The following is a 27,090-nucleotide window of genomic DNA, read 5'->3' on the forward strand; positions in this document are numbered from 1 at the left end:
AATACCTAGTAACCTTCCCTCCTCACAAAACAACTGGGTTCTCAAACATCACGTCAGAGCACCCAAACTGCTTAAGAAATTTCATACAGAATATTCCAACAAACCAGACTAACCTCTACACCTGTTTTGTTTTCTCTACAGGTGGATCTCTCCTATTTTTAAGGAGGGCAGGATGTTATTTCCCCATTTCCCACAACGGACTTAACACTTGGAGATTGTCTATCCCACATCGGGCGGTCTATCTATGGGGATACTATAATCGACTGCGCTGTGTGGGATCCTGTCTATTATGAGGACCCAGATTGTTGGGGGCAATAAGCTGACTTTGTAATAATGCCGCTTGGGTGTGTGTGTGAAAGCCCTAATAAGCAGGCATATACATAGAATGAAGGCTACTGCTAAGCTTGTAAGCCGCCCTGAGTCTTTGGAGAAGGGCGGGATATAAATGGAATTTTAAAAAAATAAAAAATACTAATTTCATTCTTTTGAATCATTTCCAAATCAGATTTTGAATTATATGCATTGTCATATCAAATTTTGAATTGTTTGTATTTACCTGCAAAGTTTACATCTGTGTAAAGTTCATACCATATTTCTACTAAGGTTTAGTTAGAGATGTATGAAACTGTTCCATTCGAACTCTTTCCATTTGTCTGCATACTGCAAATTTTCATTGTTTATTTATTTATACCCCACCTTTATTATTTTTATAAATAACTCCAGGTGGCAAACTTACTACATCTAATGCCCTTCCTCCTATTTTCTCTACAATGACCCTATGAGGTAGGCTGGACTGGGAGACTTTGCAGTTGGCCCAAAGTCACCCAACTGGCTTTGATGGCTAACGGGGGACTTGAACTCATGATCTCTTGCTTTCTAGTCTGATGCCTTAACCATTATGTCAGTTTTGCTTTGCCCCATACTCAGAATTTACATTTGCAGTTTTTGCCTCTTTCCTTTAAATTTACTTTCTAACATTAGTTGGTATTTATTACAGCCTGTCCTTCCTTTCAGGGGTCAAATATCCAAATATACATCAGAACATTATTTAATTTTGGTGGAGGCCTTCATAGCCAGTATTAGTTGGGAAGTGTTGAACTTCAGGACTTAGGGCTCCACTAACTGTGGCTGGCATCTTCAGAAACAAGGTGATCCACTATGCAGACTGACTAGTTTCATATCTTTTTAGCCAGGTGACCCAGGACTTTATAAGCTCCCAACTGCTTTCATTTCCATGGACACTGCCAATTTTTTGGAAGCCGCTTCTGTTGCCTCTCCCTTGTATTTGGTATCTTCCCATTTGATTCACCCACTGGAAGACCAGTTGTATTTTAAAAAGAGAGAAAGAAAACAGTACAGTTTAGCATTTTTCCTATCATATGGACTAGAATGGAAAGGTGGCAAAACCTCTTGTCTATTTCAATAATTCTTTTTAAAGTCTATAATTCACTATTACAGTGTGAAATTGTATAGTATAGTACAATACACTACAGTACACTACACTACAATATAGTATTAGTAAAATAACTCGGGTTCATGTGTTAAAAAAGTCCATCCATGCAACAATGCTCCAGTGAACCTGTACGTAAAAACATTAATTAACAATTCTGGTCTTTCCCTATGCCACCGCTGTACCTGCTGTTACAACAGCAACAACAGTGTAAAAAGGTTCACTGTTGACTAGTCCACCAGGCTAAGATGAAAGGGCTATAGAAGGCAGTAATTGGATTGTATAATGTTAAATATTTTAAAATGTGTAGCTAATGATAATTGTCCAAAGTGAGACTGTTTACACAGATGGCTTACTTTACATATGGAATGGTCATTATATTCTTATAATAGCTTGGCAGATACACATCTTTTTCTGAGAATGCAATAAATGAAAGAATGATAGCTTTAAAGCTGCAAGAAAAAGTGAAAATCTAAGCAAGGGCTGGTTGTCTAGCAAGGCAGAAAATAGTGTATGGAAAAATGAAGGAAAATTTGAAATATGGACTTATTAAAGAAACTTAACTGAGAATTCAACAAAATGCCAAATCAAAAACAAGACATGTAATTTGAAGTCAGCCTCTATTTTGCCAAATAATCTCATGTGGCAGTTAGTATCTCATTTAATCATTTTAGGATTAAACAATTTCTAAAAGATTAGTCAATACACGTGGGAAGAAAGGCTTACTGTAGTTCCAACAGCATCAGATATAGAAAACAGGAAACATATACAGCAAGAAAGCATTTGTTTTCATACAATGGAACCTACAGATGTCTCATCTGCAGTTTTAGACAAACAGGCATTCCATGTATATTTGCACATTAAAGGATAACAGGATTATATAAGGTTTCCAGGATATTTCATAGCCTGCTAAAACTTGAACAAGGGCAAAACACAAACAACTGATACCTATTCTGCTCAGTGCACTGCTCTTAATCAGCAAACCACTCAAACTCAGGAAGAGGAAATCAATTTTCAGAAGTCAAAGACTTAACAACTGCAAATTTAGCCAGATTGATTCTACAATTTCTTTACCCATTTTCAGTGTTTCTGAGCAAACAGCTCAGGTTTCAATAGCAAAGATTTCTGCTTTGTTACTAATTTTAATTCTTAAGGTATGAAGAATTTCAGCAATGTATCTAAGGCACTTTGTGTTCCTTAGTATGGTAGAAATGTCTATGAACCTATTGAGCAAGGGAAAGGGGGGGGGAAATCTAAGAACATTAAATCTTAAGCATTTTAAAATTATTTACTGAGTGTATATTAACTTCATACCCAAAATACAAAAACCTGAGACTTCTATGAAGCTCTTCTGAAATAGTGCAGAGATTTCATCATGAATTAAGATTCTAAGGGATATGTAATTTATTCAAATTTGTATTAAAAATAGAGAATTATGACATAGAATTATGGTTGTCTAAATAAGCTGGAATAAAGCATGTAGAAAAAGAGAGACAAGAGACATAGGGATGCATTTTTATGTCCTGCACAGAAATGTATATAAGCATTTCACAAAATGTTCATAATCCAAAAAGGAATGGCTGGAAATACTTAACATTCCAAAGAATTACAATCAAATTTTAAGTACTTAGGTTTGTGGATCTGTTTTTTTTTCTTCACTGTTAATCTAAGCAAGACTCAGTGGGTATGCCAATAATATGAATATACCTCCATCAGTAGAACATTTTTAATTTTAAGTGAGCCACATTGCATAGATACGTTGTGTTCTTATCATCCACCATAACTGGATAGGATATGTAATTATTAAGTTTGGAACAATTCAAATAGCACATCAGACAAGGACTCTACTTAGATTCTCTCAATTCAAATATGGAGAATTGACAGACTTGCAGTGTTGAAGAGGATTTTTAAAGGTAATTTTAGGGACTTCCAAGTTAGCATCATAGAAATCCTGCTTTAAAATAGATACATACAATGTTTTAGAATATACAGAGATCAAAAATCCACAAAACTACATCTCTAAAACTCCTTTCATATGTACTATCTATCTATCTATCTATCTATCTATCTATCTATCTATCTATCTATCTATACACACACACACACACAAATTGAAGACCTCAGTTTTAGCATTGCTCCACTGATATTTAAGGTAATATTTGCATTACAAGTATGTTGTTCTTATTCTATACTTCAGTCCACACTAATAACAATAAAAAAAGGTGAATGAAACAGATCACAGGCATTAAGGAAAAAAGAAAGATATCGGAAAGCAGCACCCAACTTGGCTGATCTCATAAACTAAGCAGGTAGTAAGTACATTGATCAAGGAATCATTTGGAAGTCTGAGGCTTGACTGGGACATTGAAAAATCATCTAAAAAAAGGCAATGTCAAACTACTTCCATGATATTGCCAAGTAAACTGTTAAGGTAGAGTCATCAGGAGTTGAGCTCTGTTTAAGTGTATGTCTAGCTTTTCACCTTAAAAAAAGGCAACTGCAGGTATTTGTCTCTTTTATATAATTTTGTAACATATTATGAGTAATTCTTTTCCTGTACAGCACATTGTCTTCCTGGAGGCGAATAGGCTGCCAATTTCAAAGATTTGCTAATCCTGAAACAAACAAGTTGGTACACAGGTCCTGTGTTTCAAAATCGTTTTAAAATTATATTAAACTGCTGATTAAAGTTCCTAAAAGGGATCTAAAACAAGACAACATCATTAGGTTAATGATTCTATACAATATTTACAGCATTTCAAGGAGGTCAATGTTCAACATTTTTTTCTAGAAGAAAATGGTAAATGAAAAAGAAAGGTCTCTTACTTATTCTCATTTTTAAATGTGTCTCTGTAATATTTTATTGAGAAGAAATTTGTTTAAAAATGTATTGTAAAATGCATGTGTATCCATTATCAATACTTCTAAAATAATATGCATGGAGAAACAGATTGTACTTTATAGGAAAGATACAAACACAATGAAAATCCTTGGTTTGTAGACATAGCATTACTACTGTTTTCCCCTCTTTGTTTAGGTATGCCAAACTGGTTCCCAAAATGTAGATTAAAACAGAAAAGGCAAGAAGAAAACTATGCTTCTTATTTCACAAAGCTGCAGGATGAACAGGCTCCTAAGACAGCAATTTTCTGCAGCGAACAGAATTCATAGATAGATAGATAGATAGATAGATAGATAGATAGATAGATAGATAGATAGATAGATAGATAGATAGAAATTTTCCTTGTAGATTCAAAGGGCATTGCCACCTGATAACACAATCTTTTTAATAACAAAATAATTTCTGCATTCTTTTCCCAGAAGAATACTGTTTTATAAACTGCTTGGATAAATTTTACTATGTTTTTTACCAATATATGTACACGTATGTATGTAATGTGTGTATACAGACACACACACTCACATACATACCCATATATATATAAACATGTAAATATATATATACATTAAAATGATAATTAAAACAAATTACTGTATATGAGTTAAAAGAAGAAAGGAAAGAGGAGACAGATTTTTAAAGTTATCAAAGAAAGCAGTTTGTTGGACAGCATTTGTTGCCTCACTCTTACAGCAGCCATGCAAAATTTAGAAACATTAAGTGATAGTTCCTGTCCACTAAAATAGCACCAGCACTTAGGACTTATATACTGCTTAATAGTGCTTTAAAAGTTAGGATAATATTGGTTGTCTCTTCTTGGGGATTCCTTTTTGGGTGGCTAGATTAACAATCCATACAGGTTCAAATAGAAATTACAGTACAGCAGGACATGCTGAACATCTCTATAGCATGTGAATCACAGAGGCCTTTGTGGATTTTTTTGATATTTACTATCAATAACTCTGGAAGGAAGTGTATTGAATCTGGCCAGAACATGTGCTCCGAGATGTCTATTGTTTATTAGAGATTGGCAATAATCGGATGGTTTGGTGGTAAAAGTCTTCAAGACTTACAGTCTTGGTGCTAAATTAATGTCATACTGCCATCTTATATTAAGGATCCTATCCTTCAATCATTATTTTGCTTTGCTGCATACCATCCTTTGTATTGCCTCATTAGATAAACCATAGGCTACCAACTTTTGTCTCATGGATATTTCCAAGTAGGTTGGAAGTTATCACTGTTAATGAGGGATGTTGAGTTAGTTTTAGCCAGTAATTAAAAATGGCAATCAAGATTCTGACTTCTATTCTTGTAGTTACTAATCCTAATCTACTAAAATTCCGGTTTGTAAATTTCAATTAGCCCAAACAGTGCAGCATAATGCAATTTTTTTTAAATCAAGGTATCTCAAATTCACTAACCTAAAGAATGCAAACAAAATCTGGGACCCATTACTCCCATGTAATTGAAATATAACCTAGTTATATTCACAAAATATGGCTGCAGCGGCATTGCTGCAATTACCCACAGTCATGTATGTGGTTTCTGCCACTCCCTGCCAGCTTCCTACAGGCAAAGTCATTGGGGAAGCTGGCAACAAGTTGTAAGTCACTGATTTTTTTGCCTGAACGTTATCTCTGTTTAGATAATGAAATATTTTTGAAAGGATGACCCAACAGGTTCTAGTTCTAGTTTTAAAGCTATGTGAGATATACATCTAGAGCAGGGGTGTCAAACTGCTGGCCTCCAGGCCAGTTTCATCGTACCGAAGCCACGCCCACCCCACTGCTGGCAATGCAAAAATAGTCATGATACATCATGACACATCACGTGACATGGCGAGTTTGAAACCCGTGATCTAGACACTTGCAAAATTGATCTTAAAAATTTGGGCTATATCCTCTCAGCTGCAGCTAGGTTAGTGTAAGGCCCCACTTCAGTCCCATATAAAAGTTGTGCCATAGCTTTTGCCTCAAAATGTTTTAGGGAACCTGAAATATAATGGGAACCTTTAGAGAAATAAAATGACAGCATAACTGTGGCACTCCTCTGGGCCACCTGCAATATTGGGCCATGTATTCATATATATATGAATAATTGGAATAATTTGCATATATATATATATACAGTCATGGCCGAAATTGTTGGCACCCCAGAAATTTTTCCAGAAAATCAAGTATTTCTCACAGAAAAGTATTGCAGGAACACATGTTTTGTTATACACAGGTTTATTCCCTTTGTGTGTATTGGAACACAACAAAAAAAGGGAGGAAAAAAAGCAAATTGGACATAATGTCAAACAAAACTCCAAAAATGGGCCGGACAAAATTATTGGCACCCTTTCAAAATTGTGGGGAAACAAGATCGTATCAAGCATGTGATGCTCCTTTAAACTCACCTGGGGCAAGTAACAGGTGTGGGCAATATAAAAATCACACGTGAAAGCAGATAAAAAGGAGTGAAGTTCACTTAGTCTTTCCATTGTGTGTCTGTGTGTGCCACACTAAGCATGGACAACAGAAAGAGGAGAAGAGAACTGTCTGAGGACTTGAGAACCAAAATTGTGGACAAATATCAACAATCTCAAGGTTACAAGTCCATCTCCAGAGATCTAGCTTTGCCTTTGTCCACAGTGCACAACATTATCAAGAAGTTTGCAACCCATGGCACTGTAGCAAATCTTCCTGGTTGTGGACAGAAGAGAAAAATTGATGAAAGGTTGCAACGCAGGATAGTCCGGATGGTGGATAAGCAGCCCCAAACAAGTTCCAAAGAAATGCAAGCTGTCCTGCAGGCTCAGGGAGCATCAGTGTCGGTGCGAACTATCCGTCAACATTTAAATGACATGAAACACTATGGCAGGAGACCCAGGAGGACCCCACTGCTGACACAGAGACATAAAAAAGCAAGATTACAGTTTGCCAAAATGTACTTGAGTAAGCCAAAATCCTTCTGGGAAAACGTCTTGTGGACAGATGAGACCAAGATAGAGCTTTTTGGTAAACCACATCATTTTACTGTTTACCGAAAACGAAATGAGACCTACAAAGAAAAGAACACAGTACCTACAGTGAAATATGGTGGAGGTTCAATTATGTTTTGGGGTTGTTTTGCTACCTCTGGCACTGGGTGCCTTGAATGTGTGCAAGGCATCATGAAATCTGAGGATTACCAAAGGATTTTGGGTCGCACTGTAGAGCCCAGTGTCAGAAAGCTGGGTTTGCATCCGAGATCTTGGGTCTTCCAGCAGGCCAATGACCCCAAAAATACGTCAAAAAGCACCCAGAAATGGATGGCAAGAAAGCGCTGGAGAGTTCTGAAGTGGCCAGCAATGAGTCCAGATCTGAATCCCAATGAACACCTGTGGAGAGATCTTAAAATTGCTGTTGGGAAAAGGCGCCCTTCCAATAAGAGAGACCTGGAGCAGTTTGCAAAGGAAGAGTGGTCCAAAATTCTGGGTGAGAGGTGTAAGAAGCTTATTGATGGTTATAGGAAGCGACTGATTTCAGTTATTTTTTCCAAAGGGTGTGCAACTAAATATTAAGTTAAGGGTGCCAATAATTTTATCCGGCCCATTTTTGGAGTTTTGTTTGACATTATGTCCAATTTGCTTTTTTTTCCTCCCTTTTTTGTTGTGTTCCAATACACACAAAGGGAATAAACCTGTGTATAGCAAAACATATGTTCCTGCAATACTTTTCTGTGAGAAATACTTGATTTTCTGGAAAAATTTCTGGGGTGCCAACAATTTCGGCCATGAATATATATATATATATATATATATATATATATATATATATATATATATATATATATATATATATATATATATATATATATACACACACACACACATATACACACATATATATGTATACACACACACATCATACATACATTTTTTTTATTTTAATTCCATTTATATCCCGCCCTTCTCCGAAGACTCAGGGCGGCTTACAAGCTTAGCAGTAGCCTTCATTCTATGTATATGCCTGCTTATTAGGGCTTTCACACACCCCCTAAGCGGCATTATTACAAAGTCATCTTAATTGCCCCCAACAATCTGGGTCCTCATTTTACCTACCTCGGAAGGATGGAAGGCTGAGTCAACCTTGAGCCTGGTGGGATGCGAACCTGCACTAATTGCAGGCAGCTGGTGTTACTTAAGGAGGCATTAGCCCACTGCTCCACCAAGGCTCTTACATACATACATACATACATACATACATACACACATATATATGTAGATCTTTGGTCATTCGGGTTTTTTCCCACGTAGAATTGAAGGTATAAGAGCAACGTTTCGACGAAATCTCATCCGTCATCATCAGGCTGGTGGCTGAAGCTGAAGGTATATATATATATACCTTCCAGAACAGTTCATTTCTGTAAGGCCAAACTGAAGAAGCCAATCTCAATTCAAGCAAGGGGCTGTGTCAAACCTGACTCACTCTATAGTTGCCTGTACCTGCTTTCGATCACAGCTTTGCTAAATGACTGGAAGAGGGTGGTGAATTCCTAAGTATGGAGGGAGTCTATGGAATGTAAGTGAACCATCTCTTGCCAGGGAGACACTATCTAACAAGGCCGAGTGATGAAGAATGTTTTGACGGAAGCAGACAGCTTTTCCCAAAGCAAAAGAACTGAACTCAGTTGGTGAACGATGAACTGGGTGGCCTGGAGGAGAAAAGGAAGTTACCTATGTGGGTTTTCGCAGGAAAAATCCCACAGCTGACTTTGCTTGTGCCGTGCCTATATGGATTTTTCAATAAAGCTACACTCTTGGTTAATTTAAAGACCCGGGAGTTTCTTTTGTTGAATGTGCCAAATAGGATGGCTGACAGGCTATTTCAAAGCACTAATACTGATGCTGATACAGAGAAATAGTATCCATGAGTTGTCTGTCTTGTAAACCTTGTGAAAATGGAGGACTACTTGCTGTTTTTCTCAGTAAAAACTAACAGGACAGGGCATTTCTAGTTAGAAAAGGTGGTATTGAAAATACTTCACCAAATCATGTAGGACATTATAGGAATGAACAATAACTTGAATTATGGTTTTAAACTAATTAGAAGTCAATGCAGGTCTTAGCATACGGGTTAATGATGGGTGTCAGCTAACAAATGGCCAGTTGCATCCTGGATTAATTGAAGGGGCAACCCCATATGGAGCACAATGCAATACTCCAGTCACATGGTACTTAGTGAAGATCCTATGAATCACTTGATTAAAAATAATTACATATATTCTGAAATCACTAACACATTTTTTCATTATATTGGACACAAAGCAGAGCCTCTATTGCTAATTATAAATAGATAAGCTTATTCCTTTTATTAGAAATAATAATAAACCTTTATTGTCAAAGTACATGTGTAAATTGAGATTAGCTGAGCCTCCCCCCGTGCTCCCTCCCTGCAACACACAGTGACAACAAACCATCCATCCTACACCATGTGAACCAACTACACCACACACCAGCCTCCCAAGTCAATTCTGCATAAGTTCACAGAGATTATATCCCATTCAAAAGCCTAACAGCCCACGGATAAAAGCTGTTTTTCAGCCTGTTGGTACGGCTGGCTATACTCCTATATCTCCTACCCAATGGTAGGAGAGTAAAGAGATACCGTCCAGGGTGTGAGTCATCCCTGAGAATTTTCCTCACTCTTCCAAGGCAACGAGCCCTGGTGATGTCATCCAGTGGTGTCAGAGGAGAGCCCACAATGTCTTGTGCTGTGCTCACTACCCTCTGTAATACTTTCCTGTCCGCGGCTGTCAGACCAGCATGTTGTTGTTCTTAGCTGCGAAGTCGTTGTCTGACCCATCGCGACCCTATGGACAATGTTCCTCCAGGCCTTCCTCTCCTCTACCATCTTCTGGAGTCCATTTAAGCTCACACCTACTGCTTCAGTGACTCCATCAAGCCACCTCATTCTCTGTTGTCCCATTCTTCTCTTGCCCTCAATCTTTCCCAGCATTAGGCTCTTCTCCAGTGAGTCCTTCCTTCTCATTAGCTGGCCAAAGTATTTGAGTTTCAACTTCAGGATCTGGCCTTCTAAAGAGCAGTCAGGGTTGATCTCCTCCAGGACTGACCGGTTTGATTGCCTTGCAGTCCAAGGGACTCACAAGAGTCTTCTCCAGCACCATAGCTCAAAGGCCTCAATTCTTTGGTGCTCGGCCTTTCTTATGGTCCAACTTTCACTGCCATACATTGCAACTGGGAAGACCATAGCCTTGACTATACGAACTTTTGTTGACAGGATGATGTCTCTGCTTTTTAGCGTGCTGTCTAGATTTGTCATGGCTTTCCTCCCAAGGAGCAAGCGTCTTTTAATTTCTTGGCTACAGTCTCCATCTGCAGTGATCTTGGAGCCCAGGAAAATAAAATCTGTCACTACCTCCATTTCTTCCCCATCTATTTGCCAGGAATTGAGAGGTCCGGATGCCATGATCTTAGTTTTCTTAATGTTTAGTTTCAACCCAACTTTTGCACTCTCCTTCACTCGCAACAAGAGGCTCTTTAGTTCTTCTTCACTTTCTGCCATTAGAGTGGTATCATCTGCATATCTTAGGTTGTTTATATTTCTTCCGGCAATCTTAATTCCAACTTTTGATTCATCTAGCCCTGCCTTTCTCATGATGTGCTCTGCATATAAGTTAAATAGGCAGGGCGACAGTAAACAGCCTTGCCGGACTCCTTTCCCAATTTTGAACCAATCAGTGGTTCCGTGTCCAGTTCTCACTGTTGCTTCTTGGTCCACATATAGGTTTCTCAAGAGACAAATAAGATGGTCTGGTACACCCATCTCTTTAAGAACTTGCCACAGTTTGTTATGATCCACACAATCAAAGGCTTTAGCATAGTCAATGAAACAGAAGTAGACGTTTTTCTGGAACTCTCTAGCTTTCTCCATGATCCAGCGTATGTTGGCAATTTGATCTCTAGTTCCTCTGCCTCTTCGAAATCGTGCCTGTACTACTGGTAGTTCTCGATCCACATACTGCTGGAGTCTAGCTTGTAGGATTTTAAGCATAACTTTACTAGCATGAGAAATGAGTGCAATGGTGCGATAGTTTGAACATTCTTTGGCACTGCCTTTCTTTGGAATTGGAATGTAAACTCCTTTTCCAATCCTGTGGCCACTGTTGAGTTTTCCAAATTTGCTGGCAAATTGAGTGTAGCACTTTTACTGCATCGTCTTTTAAGATTTTGAATAGCTCAGCTGGAATACTGTCACCTCCACTAGCTTTGTTGTTGCTCAGCTTTTCTAAGGCCCACTTCACTTCACATTCTAGGATGTCTGGCTCGAGGTCAGTGACCACCTCATTGTCATTATCAGGGACGTTAAGCTCATTCTTGTATAGTTCTTCTGTGTAATTTTGCCACCTCTTCTTAATCTCTTCTGCCTCTGTTAGGTCCCTGCCGTTTTGGTCCTTTATCATGCCCATTTTTGCATGAAACGTTCCCTTCATCTCTCCAATTTTCTTGAAAAGATCTCTGGTCCTCCCTATTCTATTGTTTTCTTCTATTTCTTTGCACTGTTCATTTAAGAAGGCATTCTTATCTCTTCTAGCTATTCTTTGGAATTCTGCATTCAATTGGGCGTATCTTTCTTTTTCTCCTTTGCCTTTCGCTTCCCTCCTTTCCTCAGCTATTTGCAAAGCTTCCTCAGACAGCCGTTTTGCTTTCTTGCATTTCTTTTTCTTTGGGATGGTTTTGGATGTTACCTGTTGTACAATGTTGCGAACCTCTGTCCATAGTTCTTCAGGCACTCTGTCTATCAAATCCAATTCCTTAAATCTATTTGTCACCTCTACTGTATATTCAACAGGGATATGATTTAATTCATACCTGAGTGGCCTAGTGCTTTTCCCTACTTTCTTCAGTTTAAGCCTAAACTTTGCAACGAGAAGCTCATGGTCTGAGCCACAGTCAGCTCCTGGTCTTGTTTTTACTGACTGTATAGAGCTTCTCCATCTTTGGCTACAGAGCACATAGTCAATCTGATTTCTGTGTTGACCGTCTGGTGATGTCCATGTGTAGAGCCGTCTCTTGGGTTGTTGAAAAAGAGTGTTTGCTATGACCATCGTATTCTCTTAACAAAATTCTATCAGCCTGTGCCCTGCTTCATTTTGTACTCCAAGGCCAAACTTGCCTGTTATTCCGGTTATCTTTTGGCTTCCTACTTTAGCATTCCAATCCCCCATGATGATAAGGACATCATTTTTTGGTGTTAGTTCTATAAGGCGCTGTAGGGCTTCATAGAACTGGTCAATTTCATCCTCTTCAGCACTGGTGGTTGGGGCATAGACTTGGACTACTGTAATATTGAATGGTTTGCCTTGGATTCGAACTGAGATCATTCTGTTATTTTGAGGATTGTATCCCAGTATTGCTTTTCCTACTCTTTTACTGACTATGAAGGCTACTCCATTTCTTCAGAGGGATTCTTGCCCGCAGTAGTATACCTGATGGTCATCTGAATTAAATTCACCCATTCCTGTGCATTTTAGTTCGCTGATACCTAAGATGTCGATGTTTAGTCTTGTCATCTCTTGTTTGACCATGTCCAGCTTTCCTTGATTCAGGGATCTTACATTCCAGGTTCCTATGGAGAAAAAATCTTTACAGCATCAGACTTTTTTTTCACCACTGGACACATCCACAGCTGAGCGTCCTTTCGGCTTTGGCCCAGTCACTTCATTCTTTCTGGCGCTACTAGTACTAGCCCTCTGCTCTTCCCCAGTAGCATATTGGACGCCTTCCGACCTGAGGGGCTCATCTTCCAGCGTCATATCGTTTTGCCTTTTGGTACTGTCCATAGGGTTTTCATGGCAAAGATACTGGAGTGGTTTGCCATTTCCTTCTCCAGTGGATCACGTTTTGTCAGAACTCTCTGCTATGACCTGTCCGTCTTGGGTGGCCCTGCACGGCATATCTCATAGCTTCATTGAATTACGCAAGCCCCTTCGCCACAAGGTAGTAATCCATGAAGGGGAAGACCACCATACCAAACCACAATACCATACGAGAGGACGCCCTCCATAGTAGACTGGTAAAAGAGTGTCATAAGCCATTGTTCTACCCTGTTCTTCCGCAAGACCCTAAGAAAGTGAATCCTCTGTTGGGCCTTTCTAGCCACCTGGGTTGTGTTAACTTTCCAGGTCAGATCTTCACAGAGGTAGACTCCCAGAAATTTAAAGGAAAAAATTCTCTCCACATAGTCCTCCCCGATGTAAAGTGGGGAAGGTTCCTCCTTTTTTCTCCGGAAGTCTAACAGCTTCTCTTTCATCTTGCCGATGTTTAGGTGCAAGTTGTTGTTACTACAGCATATGGATAGTTTTTGTACCTCCACCCTGTATGCTGTCTCATCCTCACCTGTAATAAGACCCACCACAGTTGTATCATCTGCGAACTTGATTATCGCAGTGGATGGGTCAGATGATACACAATCATGTGTATAAAGAGTACAGGTAGGGGCTAAGCACACAGCCCTGTGGCGTGCCGGTGCAAAGCTTCAGCGAGGTAGACAAAGCAGACCCGACCCTCACTTTTGTAACCGGTCCCTAAGAAAGTCTTGAATCCAATCGCAGATGGCAGGGGAGAATTTCAAGAATTTCAATTTCACGTGGTACACAAGACTTAAAACATCAGTAGCATGGATTTGATCTCAAAAACCAATTGAGAGGCCTGTAGGAGAGAGGTCTCCAACCTTTCCAGACTCAAGGAACAGAGGGAAGAAGAGCAGCTTCAAAACTGGTGTGCGCACGTGCGTGCATATGGGCCACATACACTGGTGCGGCACTAGCAGCCCCATTTGTGCATGCAGCATAAGCAAAGGAGACTGCAGGCGCTAGCGCGAGTGGGGGGATGTGCATCCACGCGTGCGCACACTGGCCAGCTGTTTCCGTGGCCTGCTGGCCAATAGCCCGAGGCCCGGTCCCAGACCATAGGTTGGGGACCCCTGCTGTAGGAAATTTATAGGTCATTGTAATACAGTTATTGGAATGTTTGTTTCCCAGCCATAAGAATGAGTAGCATATTCTACAAAAGCCACACTTCTTAATACTATACAGAACTGATTATATACACAATCTGTTACACTGGTCAACCTTCAAAAAATAAGAGGTGAGAAATCTATGACATTCCATTGTTTCATAAACTACAAGTCTTAGAAACCCCAACTAGTATCCATGCTCATTGAACTATTAGAAATCTTGGTTAGAATCATCTCAAATTCATTCTCTCACTTCCCAATTCCCCAAATTATTATTAGTTGTGTGCTGCCTCATTGGAACATTAAGCTCAGTACCAGAGATTCCATGTTTGGATCCAGTGGAAACTTCTGGAGTAGTCATGTCACGCTGACAAAATGGCTTCTTGGGTAGATGTGGCCACTTACAGTTACCATTTACCAGATGTTATTAAGGTTGTTCACTGCCTCCCTTTTAAAGTCCCAACAATTTGCTCTTAAAGGAAGGGAAAGACAGATTAAAGAAAGCACTGGATTATATAACTATCAACCATATTTTTTTCCAAGAATATTGCTGGGTCTAAGACTTCCACAAGGACCTAAAAACTTGGTTCTGCAAACTGGTAGCTAGTATAATAGATAAAATCCCACTTCCACCCTGTTTATGCATTGATCCTTTATTTAATTTACTGTTCCAGTCTTTCAATTTTAAGGCTTGATGTCTAATGTTTCTATTTTAATTGTCTACATAGCTTTTAATACTGTAAGCCACCCAGAGTCGCTTGATAGTGAGATGGGCAGCATACAAATTTAATAAAATAAATAAATGAACTTCACATGCAATGGATCAAGGTCTTCTGAGAGTTACACTGATATTATCTGTGTAAAGACATCATTATGCAAAGACACCATTTGTTCTTTACTTCTGGGCTCCATGCACCACTCACTCAATCCGTTTTCCTTGCTTTTAACATCCAGTGCTTGCCTGTTGCCTTCCTGAGCAACTAATATCTACATGCCATATGGTTCATTTTAAATGGTCAATCTTCGCTAGCAAGAGGACAACAGAGAACTAGTTTATCACCAAGAAGCCCCACAAGAGCCTTGGTGGAGCAGTGGGCTAATGCCTCCTTAAGTAACACCAGCTGCCTGCAATTAGTGCAGGTTCGCGTCCCACCAGGCTCAAGGTTGACTCAGCCTTCCATCCTTCCGAGGTAGGTAAAATGAGGACCCAGATTGTTGGGGGCAATAAGCTGAATTTGTAATAATGCCGCTTGCGGGGGGCAAAGCCCTAATAAGCAGACATATACATAGAATGAAGGCTATTGCTAAGCACATTGATTTGTGCTTTAGATTGTAAGCCGCCCTGAGTCTTCAGAGAAGTGTGGGATATAAATGGGATTAAAAAACAATTGCTTAACTTCTTGGGTCAAGTTTCACTGGAAGTAAAGAGGTTAATCAAACAGGCAATGGTAGTCTTGCCAAAATGGAAGCTTCCCCTCCTTCTCCTATGTCCTTCTTTGCACTTTTCAAGGAGACTTAGGAAGCTCAAGCTTCTGATCATGCCAACTGACCAAGAAATGTCATTCCCCAACCAGGGATCCTTCAGGGATGGTTGGCCAACTATGTTTATCCTCTCATCCTAAAAGCCTCAATTTATTGTTATTAGTTGGAAAAGACTTCATGTCAAAATCCATTTATATCACATTTCATAAATGTATAGGTAGAACAATGTGCTTATTCTGGGGATTCTGCCATCTCTCCAAAGGGGAGGGGGACAGGATAGACTTAAGGCGATCTTCAAACAACAGGGGAATGGTTGAACTGGGGGAGGGAGGGGGAGACACACATCTGGATCGCATCTTCATTTACAACTGAAAAAGGAAGAAGCAATAACAATAAAACCAAGGAGAGTTTCCCTTTCCCACGGAAGGGCCTGACACCTAAGCAAATGATGAGAGCCTGACCAAATGGATGAGGGGAGGGGCTGAAATTGGAATGCTTTATATGGGATTGAAATGTAACTTTGTTAGATTCCATCTTGTATTGCCACAATCGATTCCATCCTAGTAAACATTTTCCTTTTGGACTAAACTTGCATCCAAGAGTTGTTATTTCCTAAGATGTGGATTGAGGTGGGTCCTGACAGTAGACGGAATCTGCTATAAGAGTCAACCTGGAAGGGAAAACCTTACCGGGGGACTTTGCAACAAATACAATGTCTGGTGACGAAGCAAGAGAGGAGGGAAGCCCCATGGAGGGGGAGTCTTCCCCCCAAATGGAATCCCAGAGACGATGGGAAGCTGAAGTGGCATATTCCCCCGGGGAAGAAGCGGTGGAGCAGTACGACCGAAAACCCCGGTGGTCGATGGGCGTTGGAAGGAAAAGTGAGTGGGAAAAGGCTTCGGGAGAAGCGACCCTGAGGCGGAGTAACCACCAACCGGAATGGAGGCAAGAGATGGAGAGTTCCCTGCACGCCAGCGAGGAGGAGCGGATCCTGGAAAAGGCCATTGATCTGATGAAAGCAACCCTGAGTTCACTGAGGGAGGAGAGAGCTGAAAATCGCAACCGAGGCAGCGCCTGGGGACGCAACTGGAAAGGTAACGGAGGGGATCCAACACCTGAAACCCCGGGGCCATCCAATGGAACAGGAATTGCTGCCTCAGCAGTACCCACCCCCCCAGAACCACAGATGGGGACCAGGATGAGGAGCGATACCGGCCACGGCGCAGACAACGCTCCAGCCAAAGACTCCCGCCCCTGGAAGTCAAATTCAAGGGGGAGCCATCACGACTGGGATTTTTCCTAACCCAAGTCCTCAGCTACATGGAAGAGTACGGACGGGACATCCCCAGTGACAAAACACGCATCCGAATTGTGCAATCTGCCCTGGACGGGACGGCTGCAGACTGGGTGGTGAACTTGCATGACTCCAACGCCCCAGAATTTGACGACTTCAACCGATTCATGTCATCTTTGAGGCGACGGTTCGAGGATCCTTTGGCTGACCGTAAAGCCCGGGAGAGAATCAAAACGGTGAGGCAGGGCAGGCGAGCAGTGGCTGATTATACCCAAGAATTCCGAGCCATTGCCAGCAAGCTGAACTGGCCAGAAGACATCCTCCTCAGCCACTTCAAAGACGATCTAAACTACGACCTGTATGACGCTTGCCTGCCTCGAGGAGACCCACCCAATCTCGACGACTGGTACATCCTGGCGGAGGAAGTGGAAATAGACCTACTGAAGAGACACCGCAGAGGAAAACTATGGGGCCGCCTGCCACCCGAGCAAACACGCGAGGGGGAAAAACCACCAGCCACAGCCAAAAAATCAACAGGTTGCTTCAACTGCGGGAGAGAGGGCTACTGTGCTGCAGAATGTCGTTCAAAAGCCCCCCCATGAAAACCAGAGGCATCATCCTCCAAGAAGCCGGGGAAGCCCCACGGCAACACAAAAGAATCTTCCATGAAGGGGACAGAGGCTGTAGAGTCCACAATTCCTGCCAGGAACTGGGATTGGACTCCGGCCTGCACCGCAGGGACGGTGGACAACTCAGAAGACAGCTCAGAGGGAGAACCATTGGTAAGTGGACCCCTTCCACCCATACTTAAGACAAGTCACCATATGAGCTTCCCCTGTGCCTGAAGCAGCCAAAATAAAAGCTCTGATAGACTCTGGGTGCATCCGCTGCCTTATCAGCCCAACGCTGGTGGAGAGACTGAGCATCCCAGTGAGGAGGCTAAAAGAACCAATCTCTTTTAGTCAATTAGATGGGACAATAGCAGGGGGAGGACCAGCCACCCTAGCCACTTTACCAATCCACCTATCACTGGGGCCCCATGAGGAGGACATAACGTTTATAGTGGCCCCAGGCATGGAATGCCCAATGATTCTAGGACTGGAATGGCTGAAGAAATGGAACCCCGGGATAAACTGGAGGACAGCAGAACTCAATTTCCCAAAGGGGGGGCAGAAGAACTTAGACTCCAAAAGCACCCCCCAACCCAGAGGGAGGAGACAGCAGCAGTGGGGAAAGAGAAGGGGTTACCAGAGATACCGGAGGAATACAGGGACCTGGCTGAGGTTTTCAGTGAGGAAAGAGCAGATGAGCTTCCCCCCCACCGCCCCACAGACTGCACCATAGAATTCAAACCTGGGGCAAAACTCCCCAAACCCAGGATGTATGCCATGAGCCCAAGGGAAATGGCAGAAATGGAAAGATTCATAAAGAAAAACTTAGAAAGAGAATTTATTGAGCCTGCCAAACCCAAAGTGGCTGCCCCGGTTCTGTTCAGGAAGAAGAAGGATGGTTCTTTCCGCTTGTGCGTGGATTACCGGAACCTAAATACAATTAGTGAATGTAATCTGTACCCCCTTCCCCTAATGAAGGATATGGTATCCCACCTATCGAAAGGAAACATTTTTACCAAACTAGACCTGAGGGAAGCATACTACCGTATTAGGATTAAGGAAGGAGACGAATGGAAGACTGCATTCAACTGCCCAATGGGGTGCTATCAATTCAAAGTATTGCCATTCGGACTGCAAGGGGCCCCCGCAGTCTTTATGCAATTAATTAATGACGTGCTGAGCGAGCACCTATATAAGGGGGTCCTGGTTTACCTCTATGACATCCTTATTTTCACAGAAACCAAAGAGGAACATATCAAAATAGTCAGAGCAGTCCTGAAGAAGTTGTGAGCTGCCCATTTATATGCTAAATTATCAAAGTGTGAATTCCATCAGGAAAAAATCGACTACCTGGGATATCGCATATCTCCAGAGGGCATCGAAATGGACCCTGACAAGGTCAGGGCAGTACTAGAGTGGGCACCCCCCCGCACACAGAAGCAATTGCAAAGTTTCCTGGGGTTTGCAAATTTCTACCGCCAATTCATCTCCGCATTTGGCCAAATAGCCATGCCCCTCACAAATTTGTTGAAAACGAAGGGGGGGTCACCCGTGAAACCCAGCCAGCCTCTAAAATGGTCAATGGAATGTCAAGCAGCATTTGAGAGGCTAAAGAGACTTTTTTCTGCTGAACCTGTCCTAAAACACCCAGATCCCGACAAACCTTTTGTAATACAGGCAGATGCGAGTGATGTAGCGGTAGGAGCCGTACTATTACAAGAAAATGATGGGGGGACGTTGCAACCATGCGCATACACATCCAGAAAACTCACAGAAACAGAACAACGCTGGCCAATATGGGAAAAAGAGGCATTCTCGTTGAGGTGGGCATTACTAACATGGCGCCAATTTTTAGAAGGAAATAAAATACCTTTCCAGGTCTGGACAGACCACAAGAATTTGGAAGCACTTAAAAACGCCCAGGAAGCTCACTCCTAAGCAAGCCCGCTGGTCCCAACATTTTCACCAATTCAATTTCACTCTCAAACACTTACCAGGGGGAAAGAACTTCCTGGTAGATGCATTATCCCGCATGCCCCAATATAACAGCACAAGAGTTACTGACTTTAAACCACTTGTACCGGAACAACAACTGGCAGCACCAGTCACCACCAGGGCACAAGAAAAAATGAAGCCGAAGGTAGATAGCCAAACTGGAATAGAATTCAAGAAATCTTTGGAAAGTGATGAATGGTTCCAGAAAAATAAACATGTGTGCACAATTAAAGATGGACTGCCATGGGTGGGGGAGAAGCTATATATACCTGCCACACAGAGAATCAATTTCATGCAACTGTGCCATGATACAAAATCAGCAGGACACTTTGGCTTTGTAAAAACCTTACACTTAACTAAAAGGCAATTTTGGTGGCCATCTATGAAAAAGGACATAGAAAGCTATGTGGGTAGCTGTAAAATTTGCGCGATCGCCAAAAGACTGCAAGGGAAACCGCCAGGTCTGTTACAACCGGTGGCAAAACCCTTAGCCCCATGGAAAGAAATAGCCATGGATTTTATCATAGAACTGCCAGAAAGTAATGGAAACACCGTAGTCTGGACTGTCACAGATCTGTTCTCTAAGCAAGTACATTTCATACCTTGCCAAAAAATCCCGACCGCAAAAGCATTAGCAAAACTTTTTGTACAACATATTTACAGATTGCACGGGGTACCACAACGCATCATATCTGACAGAGGGGTGCAATTTACGTCGGCATTTTGGAAAGAATTTTTATCCCTCTTAGGAACCACCCAAGGACTGTCATCTAGTCACCATCCTCAGACAGACGGAGCTTCTGAAAGTCTTAATAATATACTTGAACAATATCTGAGATGCTTTATTAATTTTCAGCAGTCCGACTGGACGGACCTACTGCCTTTCGCAGAAGTAGCATATAATAATGCAGTCCACTCAAGCACAGATTACACTCCTTTTCAAGTAGCTACAGGCCAGAGTTTCAACCCAATACCAGAACTAACCCCAAAAGAACCGGTTATCCCTGATCTGAAGGAATGGATTGCTCAATTACAAAATACATGGCCAATCGTTAGGAAAGCGTTGGAAGATGCCAGCAAAGCATACAAGACACAGGCAGACAAAAAAAGAACCGATCCCACACCATTTAGGGTAGGAGAGATGGTATATTTATCCACAAAATACCTGAAATCACTCCAACCCTGTAAAAAACTAGGACCAAAATATATTGGACCCTTTCCAATTAAAAGAATCATAAACCCAGTAACAGTTGAATTAGAACTACCCAAAAATCTTAGACGAATACACCCAACCTTCCACTGCAGTCTATTAAAGAGAGAACAACAATCACCACTATGAGCAAAAATCCCACCACCACTACCCCCCATCATGGTGGAAGGAGAACAACATTTTGAAGTGAAAGAAATCTTAGATTCTAGAAAACACCATGGAACAATACAATATTTAGTGGCATGGAAACACCTCCCCTCCTCAGAAAATAAGAGGGTTAACAAACTCCATGTTAAAGCACCTAAGTTGCTTAAGAGGTTCCATACAGAATATCTGAACAAACCAGGCTAACATTTATATGTTTTCTTTCCCCACAGATGGACTCATCTTTTTTCTGAAAGGAGAGCCGAATGTCAGAATCCATTTATATCACATTTCATAAATGTATAGGTAGAACAATGTGCTTATTCTGGGGATTCTGCCATCTCTCCGAAGGGGGGGAGGACAGGATAGACTTAAGGCGATCTTCAAACAACAGGGGAATGGTTGAACTGGGGGAGGGAGGGGGAGACACACATCTGGATCGCATCTTCATTTACAACTGAAAAAGGAAGAAGCAATAACAATAAAACCAAGGAGAGTTTCCCTTTCCCACGGAAGGACCTGACACCTAAGCAAATGATGAGAGCCTGACCAAATGGATGAGGGGAGGGGCTGAAATGGGAATGCTTTATATGGGATTGAAATGTAACTTTGTTAGATTCCGTCTTGTATTGCCACAATCGATTCCATCCTAGTAAACATTTTCCTTTTGGACTAAACTTGCATCCAAGAGTTCTTACTTCCTAAGATGTGGATTGAGGTGGGTCCTGACACTTCATTACCCAAATGATGTAAAATGAGCCAAATAATTTGCATTGTTGCACAATGATGTCACCATGCAAATGACATATAACACTAAGATGATGTGCTTTCCAAATTATTACACTTTCATGAATAATAGACATTCTTTTCCCTTATCCTTATAAATGAGGTTTAACTGTACTTAAAAACCATTCCAATTGACTTTATAGAAATTTGGCATTAGTACATTCTGACAAACAGATCATTACATCAAAGTATGTGACCATCCCCTATTTTACTGACAGAATGCAATTCATTTTTTATATTAGCCATAGTCATAGGGTATAATTGTGAAAGGGAATCTTCATTAGCCTGCTGTTCCCTAAATGAGAAGCATGCAACTTCTTTCAGTCCATTTTGGACTTTACTGGTGTTTTGAGGAGACACTCTCCCCCCAAAAAAAACACCTGGTTTTGCATTAGGATTTATGGAAGTTTGGACTTATGGATATCTATTTTTTTTTCAAAATCTTTATTTGCTATTTCCCCCCTACCGGTACTCCTCAGCTTACGACTACAATTGGGACTGAAAGTTGTTGCAGTTGTAAACTGAGTCAGAACCAATCTTATGACAATTTTTACAGAGGTCATTAAGCAAATCACATAGTTGTTAAGCAAATTCCACTTTCTGGTGGAGTTTTTGCCAGAAATTGACAAAAAGTGTCATAAATCACAATCATGTCATTGCAGGACATTGCCACTGGTCATAAATCTGAGCCAGTAGTCAAGCACCTGGCTCATCTTGTGGTTGTGTAACTGTAGAGGTGGTATGACAGTCATTAAGTGCAAGTACAAGTCATAAATCACTTTTTTTCAAGACTATTGTAACTTTGAACCATTGTTAAATGAACAGTCATAAATTGAGGATTACCCATACAGTATATTGTTCTCAGGAATATTTATTCAAAAATAAAAAATAAACTTTCCATTGGAGTCACTCATTCACCATACAGTAATACAAACCAAGAAACACAGGGAACACATTTTTTATGGCTGCCAAATGGAATATTTCATTCTGATTTCAACATTTCTTAATGTCAATTTAACAGGGAGATACTAATCAAATGTATCTAATGAAATACATTACAAAATCACAAAGTCTGCATGCAAAATTCAAAGTTCTGATAATCAACTAAAGTGCTACATAGTTTGAAGTCTTGATGGCCTGTTTCAAATGGTATTAGATTGCCCAAGGCATGCCTACACAGACACTGGCTAAGAGTTCCCATTCCTTACAAGGTGCTTCCCTGTTATGGGATGTCTTATACCAGATAAAAGAATTCTATCCCCAGTATTGTAACACTGAGGAAGCTTTTTTTAAAAAATAGCCTTTTCAACATGCATTTGGAGATTGAAATGAGAATGAATGTCATTTGATGACATCTGGTATTACAGTTTTATGATATTATATTTAAGTATATTTATTTTGGATATACTGATAACTTTGGATAATTTTTGGATTATTGTATTATACCTTTGTAGGTTGATTACACTTAGAAACAAGTGGTTAAAATAACATGAAAGCACTCATAATAAATCATAAAGCATAAACCAAATATTTAATATGTTAGCATCAGAAAATAGTAATTTAACTCATGTCCTCTGGATATTTGTGAACCACTGGATCCTATTCAGAATTACCAATATTTCTTAATGAAATTGACTTACTTGTGCTATCCACCCTTTAAGTCTCAGCAGTATTGTACAATTCTAACAGTTCTAAGAACAGCTTCCTCAAAAGGTGACATTCCAATGGGTTACAACTGGAATTGTGAACCTTCCCAATCAGTAACTGGAGTGCATAGGTTATGAAAGTTCAGTCTGGAGGCCCTGATTTCAGGAAAACTGAAATGAATTGTCCAAAGTTGAAAGGTCCTATTACTTAGCAGACAAACTTTTCAAATAAACTTGGAATTCAATAGTTATCATAGATTTTCACTATTCAGACTGAAAGTGCTGTGAATCAGGTAATTCAAAACATAATATTGTGCTAAATTAAGACCAAGGGGCACTTCCATTGCAGAAGCAGTTTGTGCTCAAGAAAATGTAATGTACTTCCTGAACTAGTGCCCCAAATTAACGGAACTCTTGCCATCCTTAGCCAGTGCAGAAAACTGCAATCTAGTACAAGGGGGGGGGGGCATGAAGTTAAGGAAGATTAGAATCAGTTCTAATATATTATGACATCATTACTTGTCATTGTATCATATGCATTCCTAAGTTTTTGGGGAAACTTTTTATTTAATCATCAGGTTTGCTACCATAGCTTGCTAAACTATGTTTTGCTGGAACTTAAATTCCACTGACTACACTAATCCCAGTTCTTTTGCAGACTTTCATGGTGGTAAATGAACTGCATTTCATAGCTCTCCTATTAGCAAATCAGGTGTAAGATATTCTCCAAGTTTTATCAAACTGACATAAAAACTAGATTTCCCCAGAAGTGTTGAAAATCTGAAGCCTCTCTCCTTAAAAAAAAAAAGGGGGGGAGAGTTGGTTTCAATCCCAACCATTCCTGATTCTGCACCTACCAGATTAGCTGCAGGACCAACGTGCACACCGCTTTTCTTAACTATTAATTTCTAAGAACCGCGAGAAGACCCAAGCGACACCCTATCAGGAAATTCTGGCAGCCAGACAAGCTCACCTACAAAGCGCCCGAAGAAATCACCCTCTCCGGTCAAGGTTGCCTAAAATGGTCTGTATTGAAGGGACTATCTCCTTCTGCCAACCCCTACAATCTTCGCATGGTTTTTTTGGCCGCTACCGCTGCAACCACTGCTACTAGCAAGCTGACTCAGACTGCCAGCCGCCGAAGTTCTTTGCAAGCAAAACGCGTTTTCAAGCTTCCTCCTACCGCTTCTACCCTTTTTTCCTCCCTCCTCTTTAGGATACAGTCATTCCTGAATCATCCAGGATCCTATTTCAATAAAAGAGTTTTATCTGCTTCCTTATTCTCTTCTCCGAGCTTTACACGCTCTGTCCCTCCCACCCCAGTCTGTCCCTGGAAAACAGATAGGATCCGTTGGAAATATTTTCCCTCGCGCCAATTCAATCATAAAGAATCAAAGCACCGCCTCGTATTTAAGCTAGCAGGCAGGCCATCCGCCTCTCCCAAGTCCACGATCCAGTTCAGAATTACTAACTTCAGCCCCTGCGATCGCCAGAAACAAGAATAGGTAGTATTCTCCATATCAGTTCTTAAATTGGGAGTAATTAAACAAGGTGATTTGGGCATATCCTGGGGATGGTGGAGCAATTTGTAATTGTTTGCTTTTGAGTCCAGGATCCAGTTGGATCCAGTTTGTAAAACAGCAAAGTACATCCGGGATGGGGGAAGCAGGAGTTATGACATTATTCGAGACCAGGAAAATGGGTAACTGGGTCAGTTGAAGAACCACTGCTCTATATTCTCAGAAGCGATTTTTAATGCACCATTTGCTACAAGATCGATCCTCATTTTACCCTCCAGGATTCCCCTCTCCAGCTTTATCGACACCTGCTAAATCCAGGCCTCCTCACGTGTAGAGCACAGCGCCTCGAAGGTCAGTGCGCATGCGTGCATATTTTCTTTTACCCTAGGCAAAAGGTAAGGTGTGTTCCTGGAAAAGAACGTCGCCCAGATCTGCGAAGCTCGCAAATAGAAATTATTCAAACGTCTTCTGATTTAGAAGCTCCACCTCTTAAAAACTGGCAGCTTACTCAATAGAGGGGAAAACCACTTTGCACCCGCTTACAGACCGTCTCCTTTTTATGTTATTACCACTTCCCACGTTCCGGGAAGGATCCCTGGCAAATAACAAAAAAAAAGCACGTTTAGGGCTGAGCCCTGCTGTGTCTAGGCAGATCTCCAAAAGCAGCAGCACCACCGCCAAAAAAAATCCAGCCGCTCATTTCCTCAACAACCATCAGCCACGCATCATCAAGCACTCACCCAGATCAACAGCAACGATCGCTCAAAATGAAATTCCGCTACCTCACTAGAACTCACTAAATGACTCAGTGGCTGGATTCGCAGGATACCTTAACTAGGTAACTCCTACGTGCATAAAAGAACAATGTCATATCGTTAAATAGGTTAAATAGACGAGTAACTGATACGTGTTTCGTGCGAGCATAATCACGGTTTAATTTCTGGTGCTAAAATATTTTATGCATTTAATAACGAGTCTATCAAACGCAATATTAAGAATCAGCATTTCCAAACAAGTCACGCCCCCGATATAGGTTGTACACTTGAACCCAGTACCGTAAGCAGGAATGAAGTCAGCACATGCTCAGGGGCACTCCCCTTTGCTATCATTACCTCAAACCACCTGCAATCGAAAGGAGGGGGATAAAGGTTGAACGGTCCATCACGCACTCTTTCAAAAGCAACCCACTAGAGTACTATAAAAACTAGCCGGTTTACGGAGCTGAGCTCAGGACTACGGTCCAACTAGTCGCGTCTACCCAGGAGATACTTCTGCAGAACGTAGCACAGGATCGGGCAGTTCAAAGCTACACAGCTAATGGCTGGTGCATTGCAGCGGCCGCTTTGTGCCTAGATCCCTTTCCTCCGTAGCGTAAGCAGCCCGCGGGGATCCTTAAGATAACGTACCTTCCCTGCTGAAGGCGAGGGCACAGCTGTTCAACGGCCGGATCCTTAGCATCTGGCTTCCTCGGTCACTGTCCCACCAACGGCCCGGGCTGCGGGAGCCACACGCTTCTCCTTTCCCTTCTGTAACTTAATCACCTGGTGGGAGGACGCCGAGACGCCCCCGGCGCCGCCTGCGAAGGAGCCTCTTGCGCTGGCTGTGGCAGGGCTTAGGCAAACTCCTCTCCCGCTCTTGTGGCGGCTCCCAGCGGCTCGCAGCTCTTGCGGCGGCTCCGAAGGCTTTGAGCCCCTCCCTTCCCGTGCGGTCCTCCTGACCTGTTTGTGACTCACCAGAACACGAGTAGAGTTTTGTGTGTGTGTTGTGCGTCGGGTGCGGGAACGCAGGCAAAGGGCGACGCGTCTTTCCGTTCGTGGGGGCCAACTACAACAGACGGAGAATCCACTCTGCCCCTTCCCCCTTCGTCGCCAAAAGCAACAGTGGCGCCAAGGGTCTCTTCTCCTTCCCGCCAATATTGCCCCACTTTTCCTCTTCTCTTCCCACGCACGCAGTCGACTTCAGGTGATTTCCTCCTGCCAGGGAAGGAAGCGTCTTTGGAGTCAGCGCGGGAGCGAAAACGCTCGACTGAGTGGAAGAAGAAAAGCTTAT

At 41.6% G+C, this 27,090-nt stretch overlaps 1 protein-coding gene across 1 annotated transcript in view; it reads right to left on the reverse strand.

Annotated features, from left to right (window-relative positions):
- The window catches only part of MET (MET proto-oncogene, receptor tyrosine kinase), a 216,442-nt gene extending 189,715 nt beyond the window's left edge, over positions 1 to 26,727 (reverse strand). Inside the window, exon 1 of the mRNA XM_083366679.1 lies at positions 26,448 to 26,727. The gene's annotated coding sequence lies outside the window, so the exon portion shown is untranslated. The remainder of the gene's footprint in view (positions 1 to 26,447) is intronic.
- Positions 26,728 to 27,090: the final 363 nt, after the last annotated feature.

This window comes from Vipera ursinii (assembly GCF_947247035.1).
Source record: "Vipera ursinii genome assembly, chromosome: 6".
Lineage (NCBI taxonomy): Eukaryota > Metazoa > Chordata > Lepidosauria > Squamata > Viperidae > Vipera > Vipera ursinii.